This window comes from Saccostrea cucullata, unplaced genomic scaffold (assembly GCF_032062105.1).
Source record: "Saccostrea cucullata isolate Sc308-1 unplaced genomic scaffold, CSIRO_AGI_Scuc_v1 ctg640, whole genome shotgun sequence".
Lineage (NCBI taxonomy): Eukaryota > Metazoa > Mollusca > Bivalvia > Ostreida > Ostreidae > Saccostrea > Saccostrea cuccullata.
In genome coordinates, this window is record NW_026925288.1 from 61,366 (window position 1) to 71,226 (window position 9,861).

General features: G+C 37.3%; 1 long non-coding RNA gene across 1 annotated transcript; it reads left to right on the forward strand.

The window, feature by feature from the left end:
• The first annotated feature begins 2,102 nt into the window (after positions 1-2,102).
• LOC134268515 (uncharacterized) lies at positions 2,103-9,640 on the forward strand. Its single transcript, XR_009992382.1, has 3 exons — positions 2,103-2,155; positions 8,595-8,677; positions 9,467-9,640. It is a non-coding gene; the product is annotated as an uncharacterized LOC134268515 (long non-coding RNA).
• Positions 9,641-9,861: the final 221 nt, after the last annotated feature.

Here is a 9,861-nt window from a genome sequence, read left to right on the forward strand (position 1 = left end):
TGTGCCAAGTTATATTGAAATCAGACCAAAACTGTAGAAGGAGTAGCGTTTTAAAGGAATTTCACAGAAAATTCTATTTTTAGTAACCATGGCAACACCGTTCACCGAAATCAAAAACCGATGCACTATTCTATGTATCTTAGTGTAGTCTACTTGTGTGCCAAGTTATATTGAAATCAGACCAAAACTGTAGAAGGAGTAGCGTTTTAAAGGAATTTCACAGAAAATTCTATTTTTAGTAACCCTGGCAACACCGCTCATCGAAATTAAAAACCGATGCACTATTCTATGTATCTTAGTGTAGTCTACTTGTGTGCCAAGTAATACTGAAATCAGACTAAAATTGTAGGAGGAGGAGCGTTTTGAAAAATTGTTTACAGACAGACGGACGGACGCCGGACGCATTACTATCGCATAAGCTCTTCTGGTCTCTGACCAGTAGAGCTAAAAAATATGCATACCTTAGTAATATCAAGCAGCATGTTTATTTCGTCTTCGGAATCGTGTGATCTAAACACCTACCCTGTCCCTGTAAGCAACACTGGGCCTTGTGAATGTGTTTTTTCCATCATATTGTTTAAAACTCGGTCTAACATTTTTTTTATTTCATAATAATTTAATTCTGTTTGTATTCTTGTCTCTCATTGGTTGATTTCCAAAAAGGAACGCATAACATTTTGTATAATCAGACACACCCCCTTGACAACCAGCTGAATGTCCATCAATCCCCTCATTTCCAGTCCTTCGGATTCATGAAAAATTCCAGATTTAATGAATGTACCTTTAACTTCAAACAGTTGCTCGATCTTACCTCATGTAAACAAGCATCATGGCTGCTAGATCTATGTATCAGTTTTTACCTCCCCTTGCTTCCCATCACTTCCGTTACTAGGGTTGTATTATTGCGCGGTAAAAAATAAAAACAACACAATTTTACATCCCCAGTTGTTTAATTATTTTAAAATTAAATTATGTTTATTCTTGGTCAGATTATCGAGTATAATATGGTTTGGGTCAGTTTACGCGTTATAATCCGCTTCAGTTTACGCTTTTTTATAATCCGCTTCGCGGATTATAATGTGTTTTTTCCATCATATTGTTTCGATAATCTGGCTAACATTTTTTTATTTCATAATATATTTTTTTTCAATGAATATTTTCTTAAGTCCCTTTAAATACAGGCACGTAGCAACAGGGGGGGGGGCAGGTGGGGGGGCCCCCCCCCCCCCCCCCCCCACTTTTTTCCCCAACATTACCTTTACTATTGAAAATGTCCATTGAAAGGTTGGTTGCCCCCCCCCCCCCCCCCCCCACTTCTTACCACAGTATAGTGATATCAAGGAAATGTAGTGTTGTATGCAAAAAAATTTGGAAGTGAAAGGAAGTTGGCCTTGAAAAAAGTTGTCCCCCACCCCACGAAATAGGATTTTCGAGGGTTTTTTTTTTTTTTTGGTTGTCAACTTTTACAGATAAGTAAAAAAATAAATTCTCTCGTTGGCCTCCCCACTTTCAAAAACGATTCTACGTGCCTGAAATACATATTTAACGAAATATACACATATTAGTAGGTATACAGTCCTAGCTTTTTTTAAAGGCCTAACTAATTTTAAAGTCGGGATTAAATAAAGTCGAAACCATGGTTGACTTTAAGTTTAGTAACATTTGCGTTTTGTTGTATAGTTTAAATTAGAGTAACCCCCTCCCCCTCCAAATCAATCCCCTCCAGTGGAAAAAGGGGGATTGTGTAAGTGAATGGTGGTGTTTGCACTGAAACTTACCCCCTTTTCGATATTAATTATAAATCGCATTATCTTTCGTTTTTACAGAATGGCAGTTCAAAGGAAAAAAAATGTTTCGTTTCGGAATCAAGGACGATTTAATTCTGTTAACAGAAGTAGTATCTATAAACCCCTTTAATTCGGAAGAAATTGCAACAGCTTGGACGAATCTGGCAGAAAATTTTATGGATATAAAGAAAGACGCGATGGTGGACGGAAGAGAAAGGACTGCTTTACTTATTTCTTACTTTAAAAGTGATGACCGGGAGAAATTGTACAAAATTGTAAAAAGGGAAAAAATGAGAAAGAAAAGAAAATTGATGAAATTAATAAGGTAGTTGAAATTCGTAAAAGGGCGATGGAAAATATGAAAACAGGTAATAATATGAAATATTAGATAAAAGAAAGTGACGGAAAAAACGGAAAAAAAATGAAAAAGTAGAATTCAGAAAATTAAAAGTTTCAGAACCTAATTAAAAAATCGTTTACTTTTATGGAGAAAAATACAATAAAAAAATCGCTGTATAACCCAACACAAATATAAAATACATGGTTACTGTCTTGAAATATAAGCTATATTTGGGCGAGGGTAAGAAAACGTGATAGAGGGCGAGGCTTGCCGAGCCCTCTTACGTTTTCGACCCGAGCCCAAATATCGCTTATATTTCAATACAGTTATCATGTATTTTGTTTATTCTGCAACATATTCTTTACATTTGAACGTCCAAAACTAGCTATTTTCGACAGATTTAGGCACATATCTGCAACTATGACGCCATGGCGTAAACATTGCAATATAAATGACGTCACAATGCTTTAGAACGTCAGAATACATGCACGAGGCTTTATTAGGGCAGTGACCGGATAAAGCTTTGGTTTATTAGGTTACCTTTATTAGGTCAATGCAAGGGGTAGTTGCAGGATAAAAATATTGCTTCACTGTTTCTCTTTCAGTTGAGTTTTTGAAACTTCGCTATATTCATGATCATATTTTACCTAACTCTTTTGCTTTTTAGCTCACCTGAGCCAAAGGCTCAAGTGAGCTTTTCTGATCAGAATTTGTCCGTCGTCTGTCGTCGTTGTCGTTGTTGTCTTTTCACATTTTCATCTTCTCAAGAACCACTGGGCCAATTTCAACCAAACTTGCCACAAAGCGTCCTTGGGTGAAGGGGATTCAAGTTTGTTCAAATAAAGGGCCAAGCCCTTTTCCAAGGGGAGATAATTATGAATTAATGAAAAATTAATGGTATCTTTTTAACAAGAGGCCCATGGGCCTTATAGGTCACCTGAGCATTATGCAACAACTTTCCAGTGATTGAATTTAATTCATGTTTTAAGCCAGATGCTATGACATTCACAATTTTGAAAGAGGCACCATTGATCATTATAACTATACACTAAGCAGTTGCTTAGTTTGGTTACTTAATACCCATAGGTAGGGTAGGGGAACAAAAAATGCATTTCAACTAATCAGTAATATGCAGCAATAATCAGTAGTGCCTTTACCACACATGAACCTTAAAACCTTAGGCATAGATCAACACATTGCACAATTTTTGATAAGGCATCCTTGCTTTTCAAAAATATTTGATTAATACCAAGGAGCAGATTTCAAATAATTCATTCATTTTCAGTATATAAGTACAGCCCCCCCCCCATAGTACCCCTGACCCTGGGGCCTTGAAATTCAAAATTCTGGAAGATTAGAGCCCTTGCTCATAACTATGTAGGTAGTTCATCTGCTTAATACCCAGGAGCAGAGAAGAAGATTTTCAAAGATTTAATGTATTTTCACTATATAATCAATAGAGCCCCGCCTTAACACCAGAACTCCTGACCCTGGGGCCACGAAATTCACAATTTTGGTATATGCACTCTTGCTCATCATACCTATGCACTTAGTTAGTCTATTTAATATCCAGAAGCAGAGAAGAAGATTTTCAAAGACTTCATGTATTTTCACTGTATAATCAATAGAGCCCCACCCTAACACCAGAAACCCTGACCCTGGGGTCACAAAATTCACAATTTTGGTAAAGGCACTCTTGCTTATCATAACTATGCACTTAGTTAGTCTATTTAATACCCAGGAGCAGAGAAGAAGATTTTCAAAGAATTCATGTATTTTCACTATATAATCAATAAGAGCCCCGCCTTCACATCAGAACCCCTGTTCGCGGCCACGAAATTCACAATTTTGGTATAGGCACTCTTGCTCATCATAACATGCACTTTGTTAGTTTATTTAATACCCAGGAGCAGAGAAGAAGATTTTCAAAGAATTCATGTATTTTCAATATATAATCAATAGAGCCCCGCCCTAAAACCAGAACCCCTGACGCTGGGGCCATAAAATTCACAATTTTGGTAGAGGCATTCTTGCTCATCATAACTATGTACTTAGTTAGTTTATTCAATACCCAGGAGCAGAGAAGAAGATTTTCAAAGAATTCATGTATTTTCACTATATACTTATTTAGCCCCGCCCTAGCACTAGAACCCCTGACCCTGGGGCCACAAAATTCACAATTTTGGTAGAGGCACTCTTGCTCATCATACCTATGCACTTAGTTAGTCTATTCAATATCCAGAAGCAGAGAAGAAGATTTTCAAAGAATTCATGTATTTTCACTATATAATCAATAGAGCCCCGCCTTAACACCAGAACCCCTGACCCTGGGGCCACGAAATTCACAATTTGGTATATGCACTCTTGCTCATCATACCTATGCACTTTTATAGTTAGTCTATTTAATATCCAGAAGCAGAGAAGAAGATTTTCAAAGAATTCATGTATTTTCACTATATAATCAATAGAGCCCCACCCTAACACCAGAAACCCTGACCCTGGGGTCACAAAATTCACAATTTTGGTAGAGGCACTCTTGCTCATCATACCTATGCACTTAGTTAGTCTATTCAATATCCAGAAGCAGAGAAGAAGATTTTCAAAGAATTCATATATTTTCACTATATAATCAATAGAGCCCCGCCTTAACACCAGAACTCCTGACCCTGCATGGGCCACGAAATTCACAATTTTGGTATATGCACTCTTGCTCATCATAACTATGCACTTAGTTAGTCTATTTAATATCCAGAAGCAGAGAAGAAGATTTTCAAAGAATTCATGTATTTTCACTGTATAATCAATAGAGCCCCACCCTAACACCAGAACCCCTGACCCTGGGGTCACAAAATTCACAATTTTGGTAGAGGCACTCTTGCTTATCATAACTATGCACTTAGTTAGTCTATTTAATACCCAGGAGCAGAGAAGAAGATTTTCAAAGAATTCATGTATTTTCTATATATAATTAATAAGAGCCCCGCCTTCACATCAGAACCCCTGACGTCGCGGCCACGAAATTCACAATTTTGGTATAGGCACTCTTGCTCATCATAACATGCACTTTGTTAGTTTATTTAATACCCAGGAGCAGAGAAGAAGATTTTCAAAGAATTCATGTATTTTCACTATATAATCAATAGAGCCCCGCCCTAAAACCAGAACCCCTGACGCTGGGGCCATAAAATTCACAATTTTGGTAGAGGCATTCTTGCTCATCATAACTATGTACTTAGTTAGTTTATTCAATACCCAGGAGCAGAGAAGAAGATTTTCAAAGAATTCATGTATTTTCACTATATACTTATTTAGCCCCGCCCTAGCACTAGAACCCCTGACCCTGGGGCCACAAAATTCACAATTTTGGTAGAGGCACTCTTGCTCATCATACCTATGCACTTAGTTAGTCTATTCAATATCCAGAAGCAGAGAAGAAGATTTTCAAAGAATTCATGTATTTTCACTATATAATCAATAGAGCCCCGCCTTAACACCAGAACCCCTGACCCTGGGGCCACGAAATTCACAATTTGGTATATGCACTCTTGCTCATCATACCTATGCACTTAGTTAGTCTATTTAATATCCAGAAGCAGAGAAGAAGATTTTCAAAGAATTCATGTATTTTCACTATATAATCAATAGAGCCCCACCCTAACACCAGAAACCCTGACCCTGGGGTCACAAAATTCACAATTTTGGTAGAGGCACTCTTGCTCATCATACCTATGCACTTAGTTAGTCTATTCAATATCCAGAAGCAGAGAAGATTTTCAAAGAATTCATGTATTTTCACTATATAATCAATAGAGCCCCGCCTTAACACCAGAACTCCTGACCCTGCATGGGCCACGAAATTCACAATTTTGGTATATGCACTCTTGCTCATCATACCTATGCACTTAGTTAGTCTATTTAATATCCAGAAGCAGAGAAGAAGATTTTCAAAGAATTCATGTATTTTCACTGTATAATCAATAGAGCCCCACCCTAACACCAGAACCCCTGACCCTGGGGTCACAAAATTCACAATTTTGGTAAAGGCACTCATGCTTATCATAACTATGCACTTAGTTAGTCTATTTAATACCCAGGAGCAGAGAAGAAGATTTTCAAAGAATTCATGTATTTTCACTATATAATCAATAAGAGCCCCGCCTTCACATCAGAACCCCTGACGTCGCGGCCACGAAATTCACAATTTTGGTATAGGCACTCTTGCTCATCATAACATGCACTTTGTTAGTTTATTTAATACCCAGGAGCAGAGAAGAAGATTTTCAAAGAATTCATGTATTTTCACTATATAATCAATAGAGCCCCGCCCTAAAACCAGAACCCCTGACGCTGGGGCCATAAAATTCACAATTTTGGTAGAGGCATTCTTGCTCATCATAACTATGTACTTAGTTAGTTTATTCAATACCCAGGAGCAGAGAAGAAGATTTTCAAAGAATTCATGTATTTTCAATATATACTTATTTAGCCCTACCCTAGCACTAGAATCCCTGACCCTGGGGCCATAAAATTCACAATTTTGGTAGAGGCACTCTTTCTCATCATACCTATGCACTTAGTTAGTTTATTTAATACCCGGGAGCAGAGAAGAAGATTTTCAAAGAATTCATGCATTTTCACTATATAATCAATAGAGCCCCGCCTTAACACCAGAACCCCTGACCCTGGGGCCACGAAATTCACAGTTTGGTAGAGGCACTCTTGCTTATCATAACTATGCACTTAGTTAGTCTATTTAATATCCAGAAGCAGAGAAGATTTTCAAAGAATTCATGTATTTTCACTACATAATCAATAGAGCCCCACCCTAACACCAGAAACCCTGACCCTGGGGTCACAAAATTCACAATTTTGGTAGAGGCACTCTTGCTTATCATAACTATGCACTAAGTTAGTCTATTTAATACCCAGGAGCAGAGAAGACGATTTTCAAAGAATTCATGTATTTTCACTATATACTTATTTAGCCCCGCCCTAGCACTAGAATCCCTGACCCTGGGGCCATAAAATTCACAATTTTGGTAGAGGCACTCTTGCTCATCATACCTATGCAATTAGTAAGTCTATTTAATATCCAGAAGCAGAGAAGAAGATTTTTGAAAGAATTCATGTATTTTCACTATATAATCAATAGAGCCCCGCCCTAAAACCAGAACCTCTGACCCTGGGGCCATAAAATTCACCATTTTGGTAGAGGCACTCATCATAAATATGCACTTAGTTGGTTTATTTAATACCCAGGAGCAGAGAACAAGATTTTCAAAGAAATTATGCATTTTCACTATATACTTATTTAGCCCCGCCCTAGCATTAGAACCCCTGACCCCAGGGCCATGAATTTCACAATTTTGGTAGAGGACTCAATGCTAAATACAATCATGCAAACAGTTTGACTGCTTGATGTCCAGGAGTAAAGAAGAAGATTTTTAAAGATTGCAATAATTTTAGTGGTTTTGGCCCCACCCCTCAGGCCCCAGGGGGGCAGGGATCATGAAATTCACAATTTTTGTTCCCCTTCACCCATAAGTGCTTTGTGCCGAATTTGGTTGAAATTGGTTGAGTGGTTGCAGAGAAGAAGCTGAAAATGTTCAAATGTTACCGGACGACGCACGACGACGGACAACAACGGATAGCAATAGGTCACCTGAGTTTACTCAGGTGACCTAAAAATCTTCTTCTCCAGAACCATTGGGCCAGGAAAGATGAAACTCATATGGAAGCATCCTTAGGTAGTGTAAATTCAAGTTTTTTTTTCAAATCATGACCCCCGGGGGTAGGGCGGGGCCACAATGGCTGATCAAAGTTTTACATAGGAATATATAGGGAAATTCTTTAAAATCTTCTTCTCAAGTACTGCAAAGCCATGATTAGTGATATTCATATGGAAGCATCCTCAGGTAGTGTAGATACTAGTTTGTTCCAATCATAACCTCCAGGGATAGGGTGGGGCCACGATGGGGGTAGGGAGGGAAACAATGGGGAGTCAAATTCAAATTATTACAAAGTAATATATACAAACAAAATATTAAAATAAAATCTTTAAAAAGCTTTTTCTCAAGAACTTTCTCAAGAAGTTATATGTAGTATTGATATGGAGGCATTCTCAAGTAGTATAAGGATTCAAGCCCCCTCCCCCATCCCCTCAGTAAACCTTTCAATTCGGATCTGATTTGTGCTTTTTCCTAGCTCAAGTGAGCGATGTGGCCTCTGGGCCTCTAGTTGATCCAACTATCTTAAAAGAAACACGTGATTTTGACTCATGTAACTTTAAGTATTTGCGCAATATTCGTTACATGTATATTTATGTTCTTAAATGCATTATTTACTGTTTACAGTGATTAATGTATACAAAGATATTTGATCACTAAATGTACCAAATTGTGAAGTATAGTTGACATTTCATGAAATATATAGCAACACCTGACAGTATTTCATATAAATATTTGTAGACGATAGTTGCACACCAGACGGTAAAGAGAAATTTAAACGCCGACGGAATGAAATGCTGGATTTCCACCAGAAAGAACCAGAAGTCTCTGTCGAGACCGTAGCTCTGCTGGTTTGTACTGATCAAAAACCGATGCACAGAATTATGTATCTTAGTGTAGTCTACTTGTGTGATAAGTTATATTGAAATCAGACCAAAACTGTAGAAGGAGTAGCATTTTAAAGAAATTCCACAGATAATTCTACTTGTGTGCTAAGTGATATTGAAATCAGACTAAAACTGTAGAAGGAGTAGCGTTTTAAAGAAATTCCACAGATAATTCTATTTTTAGTAACCATGGCAACATCGTTCATCGAAATCAAAAACCGATGCACTATTTTATGTATCTTAGTGTAGTCTACTTGTGTGCCAAGTGATATTGAAATGAGACTAAAACTGTAGAAGGAGTAGCGTTTTTAAGGAATTTCACAGAAAATTCTATTTTTAGTAACCATGGCAACATCGTTCAACTAAATCAAAAACCGATGCACTATTTTATGTATCTTAGTGTAGTCTACTTGTGTGCCAAGTTATATTGAAATCAGACCAAAACTGTAGAAGGAGTAGCGTTTTAAAGGAATTTCTCAGAAAATTCTATTTTTAGTAACCATGGCAACATCGTTCATCGAAATCAAAAACCGATGCACTCTTTTATGTATCTTACTGTAGTCTACTTGTTTGCCAAGTTATATTGAAATCAGACTAAAATTGTAGGAGGAGTAGCGTTTTGAAAAATTGTTTACAGACAGACAGACAGACAGACGGACGGACGCCGGACGCATTACTATCGCATAAGCTCTTCTGGTCTCTGACCAGTAGAGCTAAAAATCACAGACAGAGAAAGAAATGGAGAAGGAAAAAATAGAAGTAGAAAAGGAGAAGATAAGTGTTGAGAAGAGAAAACAAGAATTGGAGATGGAGAGGTTCAAACTAAAAAAAAAAAAACGAACGAAGATGATTGACCTCCTTGCATCCTTAATTAAAAAACAATAACTTTAGAAATTTTAGTACATTAATAACCTTTATTTTTCAAACTTTTAGATTAAAGTGTTATGAGTATCTTTCTTCTCTTCTTGTCAACTTTTTTCTCTTAATTTGATTAAGTCAGTAATTGCTAACATACTGCTCTAATGTTGGTGGCTCCTCGTTGAAATAGAAACCAGTCTGGCTACCATAGAGACAAGTGTGACAATTTGTAAACAAAGACCCAACACGATAATACTTGGCTA